The sequence below is a fragment of the Neophocaena asiaeorientalis genome, unplaced genomic scaffold (genome assembly GCF_003031525.2).
Source record: "Neophocaena asiaeorientalis asiaeorientalis breed wild unplaced genomic scaffold, Neophocaena_asiaeorientalis_V1.1 scaffold48, whole genome shotgun sequence".
Lineage (NCBI taxonomy): Eukaryota > Metazoa > Chordata > Mammalia > Artiodactyla > Phocoenidae > Neophocaena > Neophocaena asiaeorientalis.
In genome coordinates, this window is record NW_020175526.1 from 712,592 (window position 1) to 727,600 (window position 15,009).

The following is a 15,009-nucleotide window of genomic DNA, read 5'->3' on the forward strand; positions in this document are numbered from 1 at the left end:
TAAAACATTTAAATTTTTGATCCAAGCCCCTTCTATCCTCCCACACTTGAAAGGGACCCTATGAACAGCAATTTCCCAATCGTAGCATCACTAGCTTACAAACCTTAGGGTTAAAAACTCCCTCCTCATTTACCCAATGTTCAATTTCCATCACTTTCAATATACACTAGTGTAAATACCATGACTATTTTGCATGAAGTTAAGTATTCTACAGATCAGAGTCACGGGATTGAACCAGGAGCTCCCACCTTTTATGGGAACTTCAGTGGTACCATCGAGGTCAAGGCAATTTAATTTAGGTTAACCAGGATTTGTTTCAATTTGTAAGAGAAACATCTTGCAACAGGTTTATTTAATTCTCTTAAAAAATGGTGGCATTCCTTTACTTTCTGCCTTTTGGCAGCAGCAGTTACATATATGGAGTAGCAAATTAAGTCTAAAAACGTGGGCCCTAGTCAACTTTATTTTTCGGCATTATGATCATGATAAAGGATCACGACATCCTTCACATTTCCAAGGAAAACCCAATTTAAAGTTTTTCCTTGCCAAATTCCATAAAACAGCCACTTTAGAGTAAACCAGCAGAGCATTGCATCACCCCAATAAAGCTGTAGGTTTCATCACATGCACCAACAAATCTACATGGCTAGTTTCTGCGCTCCTCTTTTACAGAATTTTACACCTATTGTTACCAGACAGCATTTTAAACACGGACATATCAACTGCCTAATAAAGCAAAAAACAAAGGCATTTCCCCCTTATTAGAAACAAGACACACCATCACTTAAAATCTTCAAACATTATTGCACTTCAACTTTCAGAATTTGACAATGCATTCAATGAAGCAATCTGCAGACAACTAGTTTTAACAGACAGATTAAAAAACACTTTTAAGCAGACGTGGATGTCCTAAACTGTTTATTAGGTAAGGATTTTACAAACACTACTTATATTAGCGGTAGCGGTGGAGCTGAAGAGTATTGCGCCTTCTCCAGGCTGCGCGGCGAGAACCACCGATCGTGTGGTGGAACTTGTGGCCCTTGCTGAGGCCGCGGCTCTTCCTGCCTGCAGACGTCAGACCCCGCATCTCCCTGTGCTTGTGGACTGGCTTGGTGATCCACTGGGTGTCAGGGTTTCTTCTGATAGCTTTATGGAAGGGATCAATGAGGATAACCTCAAAAAATTTGTACATAGAATCTTCACCCACCCAGTAAGAATTCAGGATCCTCAGGGCCCCACAGTGGCGCCCCGCTCGCTCCTCGGCAACAGACTTAAGGTTCCGGTCAATCCTGAGCTGGTTGACGCCATGGTGGACTGGCTTGCCGTAGGTAGCACCCTTCGGGACCGGGCGTTTGCGGCCACCGCGGCGCACGCGAACCCGATATATCACATAACCTGTCTTGGCCTTGTAGCCCAGCCTGCCCGCCTTGTCGGGCCGGGTGGGGCGCGGGGCCCGGTGCAGCGCCGAGAGCTGGCGGTACTGCCAGCAGCGCACCCTGAGCAGAAAGCGCATCACGTCCGACTGCTTCTTCCTCCACAGCTCCTGGATGTACTTGTAAGCGCCCATCTCGGCTCACCTGATGGATGCCGCCAAACGGAAAGGCAAGTCTTTACCTTTTAACCGGCTTCTTCTCAACAATGTATGAGTAAACGGGTTTAATAGGTAGTCTGTTGTTTTATTATACTTATGAGACTTAGGGAATAAACTGTGCACCTCTAGAATTACAAAAAAGTATGAATAATAATTGTTCAATAATTAGCAAAGATCAAACTAACAGCATAAAAAACGGTAGCAGACTATACAAGTTTTATACAGCGCATACACTGTCCTAATGCTTACCACATGCTAGGGACTGTTTGGGTGTTTTACACACTTTAAAATAATTTAATTAACATATTAACCCTAAAAAGTAAGTTCTATTATTATTCATACTTTACATATGGGAAAACTGAGCCACAAAAAGGGTAAGTAAATTGCCTAAGGTCACACAAAAAGTATTAGTCTGGATTCATACTCAGATAGCCTGGCTGCAAAATCCATGTTCTTAAATTCTATTCTATGCTACCTGCCTAGCATTGAACAAAAATAAGATAATACAATTAGAAGAGGAATGTTCAGAAATAAAAGGAAAAAGATGATAATATGCATCTGAGCAATCACCTACGCTTTGAAACAAAAAGATAAGCATTGATGAATATATGTGGTCAATTTCGTATGACTGAAGTCAATTCAAGGGCATGATGTCTCTGTAGGGGGCTGCAGTTTCAGACTAACATGGAATGTAGATCAGGTTTACCGGCTGTATATTTACATGAGATACTGAGTTGCTTTCTGTGAAGAGAGAGGCAGCCTGCCTTAATATGGAGCAGTTAAGAGCACAGAGCTGGAGCCAGCATGCCTGGGTTTGAAGCTTGAATCTTTCTTTTATTAGTTGTGTTACCTAGAACAAGTTAACCTTTCTCTGCTGCGGTTTTCTCATCAGTGAAATGTGGCTAATAAGAGTACCTGATTCTTAGATTTGGAATAAGAATTAAATAGGTTAATGTTATAAAGTATTTATGATAGTGTTTGGCACAAATTGTTTTATTAATGTTTTAAGTAAAGATGAATTTGGTGGGATTAAACTTGACTCCATAAGAGTGTTAGGCTTGGAGAGAAGAAATGCTATGTGGTTTTTAGTGCTATGTGGTTTGTCACTCGAATCCTTCACCAGCCCACCTCATGAACTTATGTGTAGTTACTAGGAAGAAAAAAGTAATCTGTAATTTAAATCTACAGCAGTGGTTTTACCAAAAATTTGGTAGAATTGGGGTGAGGGGTAAAAGTACCTTTACCAAAGTATTAAAGAAAAGATAAATAATCATTAGCTTCTGGCTTCAATGTACCAGATATGTGCCTAGTACACTGAGGTGTGGAACACCGCGGAAGGGCATACATGAACCTAGTTGAAGTGTTGGTGGTACTGAGAGAGAGATGGCAACACACCATTTGTAGCAGCAGCAGCAGTGCTGCCCAGAGGTGGACAGTGCAGCATGAAACAACAATGGCTCTTCCCTGCAACAGTGAGGGTGGTCAGAGGGTCAGGGCAAGTATTAAGGCTGTAGTGTAAGTACCACTTGGAAAAAGTTGGACTTCGCCGGCCTCTTGTAAGAAATTTAGTAGAGAAATCCCAAAACACTCGGGCACTAACTCTACTGTATATACTTAGGAAGATAATGAGTAAACACAAATTAAAAACAGGGTTCGTCCTTTTATGTAGCTTTCAGCTGCACAGGTATGTGGATATCTGGCTTTGTGATATTTTCACCTAAGATCGTCATCACAGTACTCATTCCCATCAGGTTTGTGTAAACGTTAATCATATCCCTTTTTAAGTTTAGTATTAAAAATCATTTTCTTATTTTAGATACTGACATATTAAAGGCTTCATTTTGTAGTTCAGTTTATCTGATTTTATAGAATCTATTTCAATGTATTCCTTAGCATTTAAGTAGGAAAACATTTGAAGAGAGTAGTGTTGCAAAAAAAAGTAAATGTCTTAAGAATATGAACTAGTCTTTTTAAGCACAAAGGGAAGAAATAAGGAAGTGAAAAAGGGCAAAATGGATGAAATGTGAGCCTTTTTCCAAAGACTTTAGAAGGTGAAAACAAATGGTTAACAAAAACTTCACAAAATAATCATTAAGTGTTATTTGAAAAGCTACTCTTTGATCCTTGGATCCTGTTCGTAAAAGCTACTACACTGTGATAAATATTCTTTATGTGTCTTTACGTGTAAACATTCTTTATGTGTCTGCTTGCTTAACACTTTTTCTCATATATTAAGATTGATAGTTTGATGACACTCATAGTCTCAACTAAAATGACAGTGGATCTTTTCTAGGTTGGAGAGAATTCCTTGTTTTATTATTTCTGGGTATTTTAAATGACCTGTTTGGTCATTTGGTCATTCATCATTTTAAATATGTTTCACTTTATATTTTTTTTCCTGATGACCAGTGAATTTGAAAAGTAAAGAAAATTTAACAAAATAATGAAACAAAACAGAAACATTATCCAGGATTCCACCATTCACAGGCAAAAATATTTTCTACTTTGACATTTCCCTCCAGCTTATAAGTTTTAAGATGACAAATAATAGTACAGGTCTCTCATTTAAAAACAAATAAAATATACGAAGACAATTGGTATCCAGGTGCTATAATTCGAGACCCAGAGGCCCCCAGTGATAGCGGCATGTTTGAATCCTGGGTCATAAATGTAACAGAGATATGTATTAAGCAAACTGAAAATATTCAGCAACCAGAAGGCTGGCAGGTCGGGATGGTTGGGGGCTGGTGGTTCGAGAGCTATTCCTCCTGCTGGTTTATCATCTACACTTCAGTGATCTTTATGGAAATGACCAATAAGCCAGATTCGTACAAATAAGTCCACTGAGGTAGTTCTTAATACCCATTCTTATCAAATTGAATCACCATGGAACTAATCTTCTGCAAATTATTTCAGAGAGATGACATTTTATGTGCACATTAAAGCTTCCTGGAAAGGGTCCATCAATCTGGAGAGGGGCACAGATGATTCCTGTCAGGTTTCAACTTGGTATTTATTAAGCTAAGTCTGTGTGTATCCTTTAATGCTGAGTGAAACATGGCCATCCTTAACTGACTCAAGGTAGAGGTAGTAGGAGAAAACAAAGTAGCTAGGAGAGATGAGAAAATACAATTGTACTTTAAAAAAAGTTAGAATACATAAGTGTATTTAATAACAGTTTGTCAGCATTTTGACTTCAGATAAATGTGGAGATGACACTGATTCAACAGCGCTTTAAAAAAGCAGCTGTCAGTACTGACTTTTGCTTTGTAACTATTTACTTCAATTAATTACACTTTCTAAATGCCAGTGGAAAAAAATAATTATTGCGTGAACACAATAAGACATGACAGTAGAGAAGCAGAACCTCTCTAGGTATGTCTGAACATACAACAAACAATAAATTTATCTAACATAATTTTTTGAGATTTAAATAACACATCTTTGTGGCTATACTATGTGAAAAGTATTACCTTGGGCAGTGTAGGGAGACACATAGATATATAAGACATAGATATTTTATTTAGCACCAGAAGTTCAGAGGGGAGTATATAGTGGGGGTAATACTGGGTAGCAAGACCAGAGGTAGAGACACCATTTAGGATATTATTATACACAATCAGATCAATGTAATTTATTCAGTACAACTTTATAGATTATATCCTATATATGTTCTATCTCTTTTCCTTTCTGAATCTCCAAAACAATCCTGAGATATGTTCATTATTACCATTAAACCTGCTATTCAGGAAGATACTGAGGTTCACAAAAGATGCATACTTGACAAAGTACTCAGATAAAATGTATTACAATTTCTGTGGTTTTTACTAAATTCAGGTTTTCCATTATCATATGGTATAAGGTATCTTTCAGTATATGTCTCATCCACAGTTGATGATTTCAGTTTAGCTAACCATTTACCATATATTCTCATTTTCCCCATTTCTGATTATTGGCACTGTTGTTATGCAAATATAGACTGTGATATATATATACACACATATATACACATATATACATATATGTGACTATATATATACACATATATACATATATATGTGTATATATATATATACATAGGAAGAGAGAGAGAAAGGAAGGTGAAATAACAGGTAGCAAAAAGTTTCCTGACGTTAACTTGAAGAAAGCAGGGAAATGACTTAAAAGAAAATGTTACTACTTGATGATATTTAAAGTACTGAATTCAGGTTTGGGATTTTCACAATTAAGGAATGTTTTTCATTGAAAAATACAATGAATTTTGTTTATGAGATATTACTAAGCATTGTGATTTTTATTAGAGATCCTATTCAATTCATAAATGCCAATAATATTCTAAGCTTATAAGCTGAATATATAATGAAAAGACATGACAAGAATCAGTAATAAAGTGTTTTGCCACCAACCTCTGTTCATTACATTTCCTTAATTACTACTGTGAAACTGTTCCTAACACTTCAGGTAAATACTAGTTTTGTCAGGTGAAATAAAGCAAAATGCAGGAAGCTGGCAGGAACTCTAAAAATTAGGTGCTTCTCTGAAAATATGACAGTGGTGAAGCTATGAGAACTATGTGAAAAAAATGTAATCATTTTGGTTTTGAAATTGCCTGTCACTCACTACTCTTGTGCCTTATTAGCAAAACTTTGGTGCATGTCTTACTTTTAATGTCCCAAGATACTATAGTCCTCTTTTATAACATTTTAAAACCACAAATTAAAAAGAAATACATTGACAATTTTTTTTGTAAAGAAAAGTTTTTTCAATTTTTTTTTTAATTTAAAAAGGTTTTTGTTCTCAGATGGTTTATAAACATAAGCATTGCCCTTGTTCCCCAAATCCAATCTTCATTTCACAAATTCTGGTTTCCAGAGATCCTCCCCAGGCCACTTAATCTCCACCACCAGTGTCCAGTGGGAACTGGACACTCCAAATTTGGAACACAAGTCAACTAACAGCACTCAAGTTTGACTGTGTTCTTCATTTCACGGGCTTTTGTGAGCAGACTTTTCTTAAAATGTTTTCTTAAATCTATTTGCATGGTTGAAAACTTTCAAACTAAAGAAATTAGCAAAGACTCAAAAATTGCATATCAGCCTACCACTCATAGATAATGACTTAATATTTGGTATGAATACACAAGCAAATAAATAGGAAAATAATGAAATGGTTTTATTTTATTTGTTTTTGTTTTAATGCCTATATTTTAACTTCATGTATTGTCAGCATTTTGCCAATTCATTAGATATCCCTCAAATTTTTAATATTTGATTATATGAGCCCTTTATGAGTTGGACATCTCTTTACCTGTAAGCTTTTTTTGCAGAGGCTTTGTACTACATATAAGCCTTTTTTTTTTTTTGTAGGACACAGCTCCCGGAAACTTCCTCAGTTAGCATGTGAACAGACATGAGGAATAACTGGAGACTGCTCATTTTAGAAATCTTGACTCTTCACTTTTAAAATGTTTATTCAACAAACCTCTTTGTTTACTTACAGAGAGATGAGGACTCTTTTCTTTTCTTTTTTTGCTGGTTTCCATTTGACGAAATTTCATGTCACAGCTCTTGATCTCCTTCATTTTTGCTCATCATAGGATCTTTTAGATATTTATGCTTGATATTAGCCATTCCACAACTTGCATATGGTTTATTAGTTAATTTCTGTTTCACTATCATCTAGCAAGCACTGAGTATCATAGAAATTTATATCTTTATTGCTGAGTGCAAAATACCACACTGCTTTTTAATTTGCACGGCTTTGAATGAGATTGGATATTGTTAATCTGTTTATTGGCATTTATATTTATTGTATGTGGATAGGCTATTAATGTCTTACATGCATTTGAGAGAAACTGTACTTATTTATTGATATGTAAAAACTTACATATATAAAAACTTAGAGGGCTTCCCTGGTGGCGCAGTGGTTGAGAGTCCGCCTGCCGATGCAGGGGACGCGGGAGATATCAATGCAGTTAAATCTACATCTGCTATATTTATTGCAAAGATTGTTTTCAGTTTGTCATTTTTTTTTCTGACAGTTTATAAATCTTTATGCCGTCACATATATCAAATATATACAAATATATCAAAAATATCAGATATTCTTTAGAAATTCTCTCATTAATTTATATTTAGAAAATGTTCTAAACTATAGTTAGCTAGATAAAGAGAGAGAAAATTTCAGGTACAGAGAATTCAGTTTAATACTCGGAGTTCTTGACAATATAGCAGCATTATGCAATATGGCTTTATGAATATATTCCCAGTCTTTTCCATTTTTCAGTTCCACTTAGGGAATCATTCTAATTTTTTAAATGTATATTCTTTTTTATTTCTATGTGTTTTTGTGAAATATATATATATATAATTATATATAGTTTATATAACTTATATTCTTTAGCTTGCATCTAACATATTTACTTATCTATTTCCCCAAGAAGGTCACCCAGATCGCCTTCAAAACCCCACTAACTCAAACAGTGTGTGTGAACATCATTAAATCTGTCTCTACGGATTTGTGTAGGAATTTCCTTGGCATATATAACCAGGACAAGGACATCTGAAACAAAGAGTAAGTGTTTATCTAATTTGACTAAATATTGCTGGATTACTCCCTAGAATGAGAATATATCAATCATCACTTACACCTTTAGTGTATGAAGATTCCTGAATGCCCACTTATCTGCCTATACTTATGTTATTAGATGTTTTATTTTTGCCAAATTTCTGGGAGGAAAGTTATATTCCATTGCTGCTTCTGTTTGCATTTCTCTAATTTTAATGAGTTTGACCATCTTATTTGCCTTTTGGTTGTCCCTCTCTGTGGATTTCTGTTCATATTCTTGCCCATTAGTTCTCTGAGGTTCTTCTTGTCCAGCTCCATGTTGTGTGAATTTTCAGAAGTTCCTTTAACTGCTCTGTTATTTACAAACATTGAGAATATCTTATCTAATTTTCTTCTTTTTGTTTGTATCTTGTAATCTTTATTAAACATTAAGATTCTTAATTTTGTTGTGGTTCTATTCACCAATTTTCTGCTTTATAATTTTTGATTTGGAGTTTATCCATATGTTTCATTGCGTAGTTCACTAGGAGTATATTTCTTAAATAGGAAATGAACTTTACCAGAAGTTTTTATATATATATTTATTGATGTAATAATATGTTTTTTCTGTTTGGTCTATTGACTTAGACCATGTACGTACAACATGTTGAGTGATCTTTGTATTTCTGAGATAAGGTATTTGATCATGAAATATTACTTTTAAATACACCGTTGTGATTTTTAAGCTAATATTTATCTCCAAGTGATACAAATTTATAATTTTCTTGAGTTTTCTTTATCTAGCTTTCAAATACAACAGTAATTTTATGAAATGAGTGGGGAAATTTATTCTATTTCTAGTAATGATTTTAATTTTCTTAATTACTTAAATTTCTTTATTGAATTAAATTATGTTAATCTTACAAATAAATATTTAATCCTCCTGAAATTTATTTCACAATATAGTAAGATGGTTTTTTGTTCAAATAGCCAAACATTACATCGGTATTTTTGAAGGAATGTGTGATTTTCCATTCATTACTGACTCCTTTTTTATGATATGTTGAAATCTTAAATATACTAGAATCTATTTCAGGTCTATGTAAATTGTTCCATTGATCTTTCTGTTGATTTTTGTGCCAGTATTGCAGTGATTTTCAAAAACATTATATGGATATTATATTTTAAATTTCTTTGCATATCTAAAATATTTTCAATTGTTTTTGAAAGTATAGAATAAAACAGCTATAATATACATGGTTTTCTGCACAATTGTTATTATCAAAATTACTTAGAAATTATTTCACTGGCTTCAGGCATATAGTGATAAGAATTTTGAGTCTTGTTTTTACTAAATTTAAGAATGATTACATAATGTTCCATAAAAAATAATCCTTTCAGTTATCCTAGTTAAATTTCCAGAAGCATTTTATTTTTTTCGGTTGACAATACTGTCCTTTGAAAATTCTCTTTACTTGGCCTGTGTGACACCACAATCTCCTGGTTTTTCTCTTGCTTCATAGATGACTTTCCAACTTCTAGGTCTGTTTTTAGATCTTTCTTTCTGTCTGCATTCATTCAAAATTTCATTATTCCTCTAAAGGCCTCAATCCTTGGCCTTTCTTTTTTTTTTTTTTTGCGGTACGTGGGTCTCTCACTGTTGTGGCCTCTTCCGTTGCGGAGCACAGGCTCCGGACGTGCAGGCTCAGCGGCCATGGCTCATGGGCCCAGCCGCTCCACAGCATGTGGGATCTTCCCGGACTGGGGTATGAACCCGTGTCCCCTGCAGGCAGACTCTCAACCACTGCGCCACCAGGGGAGCCCCTTGGGCTTTCTTATTCTTACCTTACACTGTCTCTTTGAGTGATCATATCTAGTCCCATAACATCAATATGACTATTATTTAGAAATGTATAGCACCAGTTTAGAACTCCCTTTTGATTTCCAAGAATCTGACTTAACATACCTTGATGTCTCACAGGAAACTCAAAATCTTGTCTAAAACTGATTTCATAATTTCTCCCTAACCTCAGAACAACAAGACACAAGAGTGCTCCTCCTTTTCCTGGGATACCTGTCTCAGTCCAGTATCAAAACCACCTAATAGTTCATCCCAGAATGTCATTAATGTCTTCAATGATATTTCCCTTTCCTTTAAGTACCATCACTCAATAGTCCTTCAAATACCAAATATTTTTAACTCTCTCTTGAAACATTTAATATGCCCTTATTTTTCCATGTTTAACTTTAATACTTCAGAATTGTTGCCATCTTTTTTTGCCTGAGCTACTGTAGTAACTCTCCTAGGAGGTTTTTCCACAGTGCTTGTCTCACTACTGTTCACTCTTCTAGGGGAATATACTGAGAATATATAGTTGTTTTACTCCAATGCTCAAAACTCTGTTCTGTAGTTTTCTGTGTGTTCATATGAGTGTTTTTTAAAATGTCCATTTGAAGATGTTTATCATGACATTCTTTGCCAATAGACAGATTATATTAACTTCCTTTGACTGTTCTTATAGAATATTCATTAAATATTCTAATTTTTCAGACTTGTAGATGGAGAACAGGGTACAGTATACACTAAGATCCCTAGGTTATAGTAATTATACCTCCTGTGCAGTTCTGCTGGAGTGAAAAGTTTATCTATACTTTCCCCTGCCTAATCCTCTTAGCTTCAGGAACCTTGAGTGCTGTGGGCAATTTAGAAAAATAAGATGTAGTTTGAAAATTTTGAATTTGCAAAGTACTGTAAGAATAATTTATAGTAATGAGTTTAAAAGTTGAAGGCAACTTTTTATTGCCTTCTCAGCATCTGCAAAGTGTTTTGTACCAGTGAATTTTTGCGAAAATGCAGTGTGGTACATTTTAAACTGACTAAAGAATACTTGAACTTCTTAAAAAAAGAAAAAAACAAACAAAAAACCCAAACTGACAAACAAACAAAATCCAAACCCTTACTGATAGAGTTCATGAACAAAAAAATAATAAGTAAAACTACCAGCATATACTAATACTCCTACAAGCATTCTGTTTATTTATGCCCTTGAAAGTAGTTTACTTCTAAGGTTTGAATCTCAAACCACTACCCTCCTTAGTTTCTGCCTCAAAGGAAGTTGGTAGAGTTGTCTGTGTGTGTATATGTGTGTGTGTTTTTGTTGATGATTTTATTTTTTGTCTTGTCAGCAGATAGCACTCATATAGAGAAGGTAGGCTGAGCAGGCTTTAGTTTTTTAGCTGTTACAGAAAAATTAGTGACCAATAGAAAAATAATTATAAATGTTCAATAAATATGAAAAAAATCTCACTCTTCCTTAGATAAACATTTAAAACATATAGCATTATTTTTCTACCTAATATCTTGGAAAATATTTCAGAAGTTTGTCTTTTGGCAAAGGTATATGAAAAAATAACTTTTGGACATTCTGTGAACTTGTAAGTCCTTGTCAACTGTCTAGGAGGGAAATATGTAATCATTTATCAAAATGTTAACTGTACTTTTTAATATATACAAGAAATTTCACTTCTATTATTTATACTTAAGATATATTAATACAAGTGTGCAAACATACATGTGCATGATGTCTTCATAAAGTTTTTTGTTATTAAACTATGAAATAATTATATTTTGGAAGCTACATTGAGTAAAATGCAGCTATTGCTTTATAGAACTATCAACATTTAAAATCCAACACACTGAGTGTATATAAATTACATCTGAACTGTTCATTCGAAATTTTCATATAGGACTGTGCACAGCTGTTATGCCTGAAGGTCAGTGGAGAGAAGTTATACATCCTTTTCCACAGTCCGGTCTTTCTCATCATAGCAGCTGTCAGAAATCAGCCGAGCTACTAGACAGCTACTGCTGTTAAAATTTTAAGGACTGTCAGAGACACTGGTTATCATGTGACCTTTTTCTATCAACTCTTTAACAAGGTGTCATGATGCCTTCAGCGCTTCCATTGCAAATACTATTAAGAGGCAATAAATATTATCTAGATTTCATAAAATTCATGAAAATGGCATTATTATCTGATAAAAAAATCAATCATAAGAAATTTCAATGCAACATCTAGCAGTAATGCTGATAAAAGTATCAAAATCTCTAAGGTGAACTTGAATAGAAAATAACCTCAGAAGTTCCCAAAAAAGATTTTTGAGAATGTCAGGAGGCAGGGGCATGGACTTTGGGAATTTAATGAATCTCTTGTGTTGCTTTAAATCTGCCCTGTCAATGGGAGTCTGGTCTGGATTTATATTCTGCAGAGAGAAGCAGTAATCACAAATTTTGCTCACTTCCTAAGAGGCAGGATAATGCTTGGCTACACTATACTTTTAATCATCAGAAGGACCCGGATACGTTTCATTTCAACATTGGTTGAGATGGAAAATTTTTTTTTAATCCATTTTGCTTTTTTTGAAGTTGTCAAATTGTTAGTTTATTGTCATTTACCCTAAGGACAGAACTGATGTTTATGCTTCCTATCAATATATACTTCTTGAAGAGACATTTTCATGCAAGAAAGTAGGAGTGTGTGTGCATGTGTGTGTGTGTGTATGTGTGTGTGTGTTTCTTTTGAAATCTATAAAACTTGATTTGGAATATAGTAAGGGCAAAAATATTCAACTTGTACAACTTGGTATGCACTAATCCTGTCTATATACATGACATACATGATATAGACTTTCAGGTTTATTTATATATATATATATATAATGTGTGTGTGTGTGTGTGTGTGTGTGTGTGTGTTACACGGGCCTCTCACTGTTGTGGCCTTTCCCGTTGCGGAGCACAGGCTCCGGACATGCAGGCTCAGTGGCCATGGCTCACGGGCCTAGCCGCTCCACGGCATGGGGGATCTTCCTGGACCGGGGCAAGAACTCGTGTCCCCTGCATCAGCAGGCGGACTCTCAACCACTGCGCCACGAGGGAAGCCCTATTTTTTAATATTTTTGAATAAATGGATAAATCTGAATTGTTTTTCATGTTGATTTTTTTGATGGTGTCCTCTTCAATGATGTGAGGTTCTTTCTCTCTCTCACTATGCTATGCAGTCACCCCTCAGTTTCTGAGGGGGATTGGTTCCTGGCCCCAACACAGATACCAAAATCTGTAGATGCTGAAGTCCCATGGTCAGCCCTCCATATCCTGGGATTCTACATCTGCAAGTTCAGCCAACTTGGGGCATAAACATAGTACAGGATCTGAAGTTTGTTCAGTCTGTGGAATCAGAACCCTCAGATACAGATGGCAGACTGTATATTTATTGAAAAAAATCCCCTTGTAAGTGGACCTGCACAGTTCAAACCCATGTTCTTGATGTATTCATTTATTTCATCATTTACTCAATAAGCATTTATTACTGAGCTAGGTTATAAGGGTAATACAAAAAGAAGTAAATCTCTGACTTAAGATACTCATCAAATAAACTGATTTATTTGACCTGTTCATTGGCTATTCATGCCCTCTTACTACCCCTGAGAACCAGTTCTTTTAAATTCCAGTATTTTACCATTTCAAGCTATGGCTTCAAATGAGAACAATAGTTGTTTCAAATGTGTTTGGATACCAACCAATATCTGAAGATGAGATTTTGCCCCACTTTCAGAGAACACCATAATTTTTGAAAGATCTTTTAAACATAATCCATCCATATATATGCACATTTGTAATACTTTTTGCTACATAACTATTGAAACATTCTACATATCTATGAAACTACTTGGAAAACACCTCAGCCAGCTTGGAAGGAAATAAATCTACACAATCACCAAGAAAGTGAGAGAGGCTGTAAAATGAAACATATGTTCTGTTTTAGAAAGACTTCTGTTCTCAGAAGGACTTTGTAGAAATATGTCAGAAGAACTTGGTTGAAATAAAATTGTACTTCCTGAAAAGCATGTGTATTAATGAATCAACCATTCATTGCAAAAGTGTCAGTTAAAGGTGGAAGTGACTGTGTGCTTTTTACTCTGAATATAAAAGATGTTCAATTTAGAATTCTAGAGAAAATACTGATTTATGTAAATCTTTAAGTAGTTGGAGGAAAAAAATCCAAGGAACATCGAATTATCAATATTTTTCATTGTTGTGGTTAATCAGAATATATTCATTTAAAATCGCACAAAACAGAGAAGATATAAATATCCACAAATTTGGTAAGATGTCACATATCATGGGAGAAAATGGTTCCTTATGGTTGCAGGATGACTTAAGAAGTTAAATCAAAGGATAAATTTTAAATAGTTTTACTAACTCAATGAAACAAATTAATCACAATTCTACTTACAATATTGATAAGAAAAATACCTTAATCTAGAAGTAGTCAAATGTGTAAAACAATGCACAGTATTTCTATGAATTGGGCCTCAACCATTATGCAACAAACATTCGTTTGGATTAGAAAGATGGAAAATGGGAGGTGCAGTTAAAATCAAGTTTTGGAACAATAGAATAAAACTGTGGCTCTTGAAATCACCAATATAACTTTCACCAAAATAATTGTTATTGTAGTTTAAATATAAGATTAAAAATTAGATATTTGTTATTAATGCATGAAACAAGCGAGTCATATGGTATAAGCTACAGCAAACTAAAAAGCCCAGGGGGAAAGAGATCACTCATCATTCAAAGACAAGAAAAGGGTAGTCTTCTGTTTATAGTGGATGCTGACTCAGAAATCAGGAAAGAGGTTATTTTCATTTTGTCTCTTGATATATTTCAGGCTGCTCCCTGATATACATGCAAGCCTTTATATACACAAAAAAGAACTCAATTTCTTTATTCAGTCAACTGAATGACAAACAGCTGAATAGAAAACCTCTCTGGACTCTGGGAATTACTAATAGCAACTTATTGACATACAAGA

At 34.8% G+C, this 15,009-nt stretch overlaps 1 pseudogene; it reads right to left on the reverse strand.

Moving 5' to 3' along the window:
• Positions 1-790: 790 nt before the first annotated feature.
• On the reverse strand, positions 791-1,586 carry LOC112415803 (60S ribosomal protein L15 pseudogene; annotated as a pseudogene).
• Positions 1,587-15,009: the final 13,423 nt, after the last annotated feature.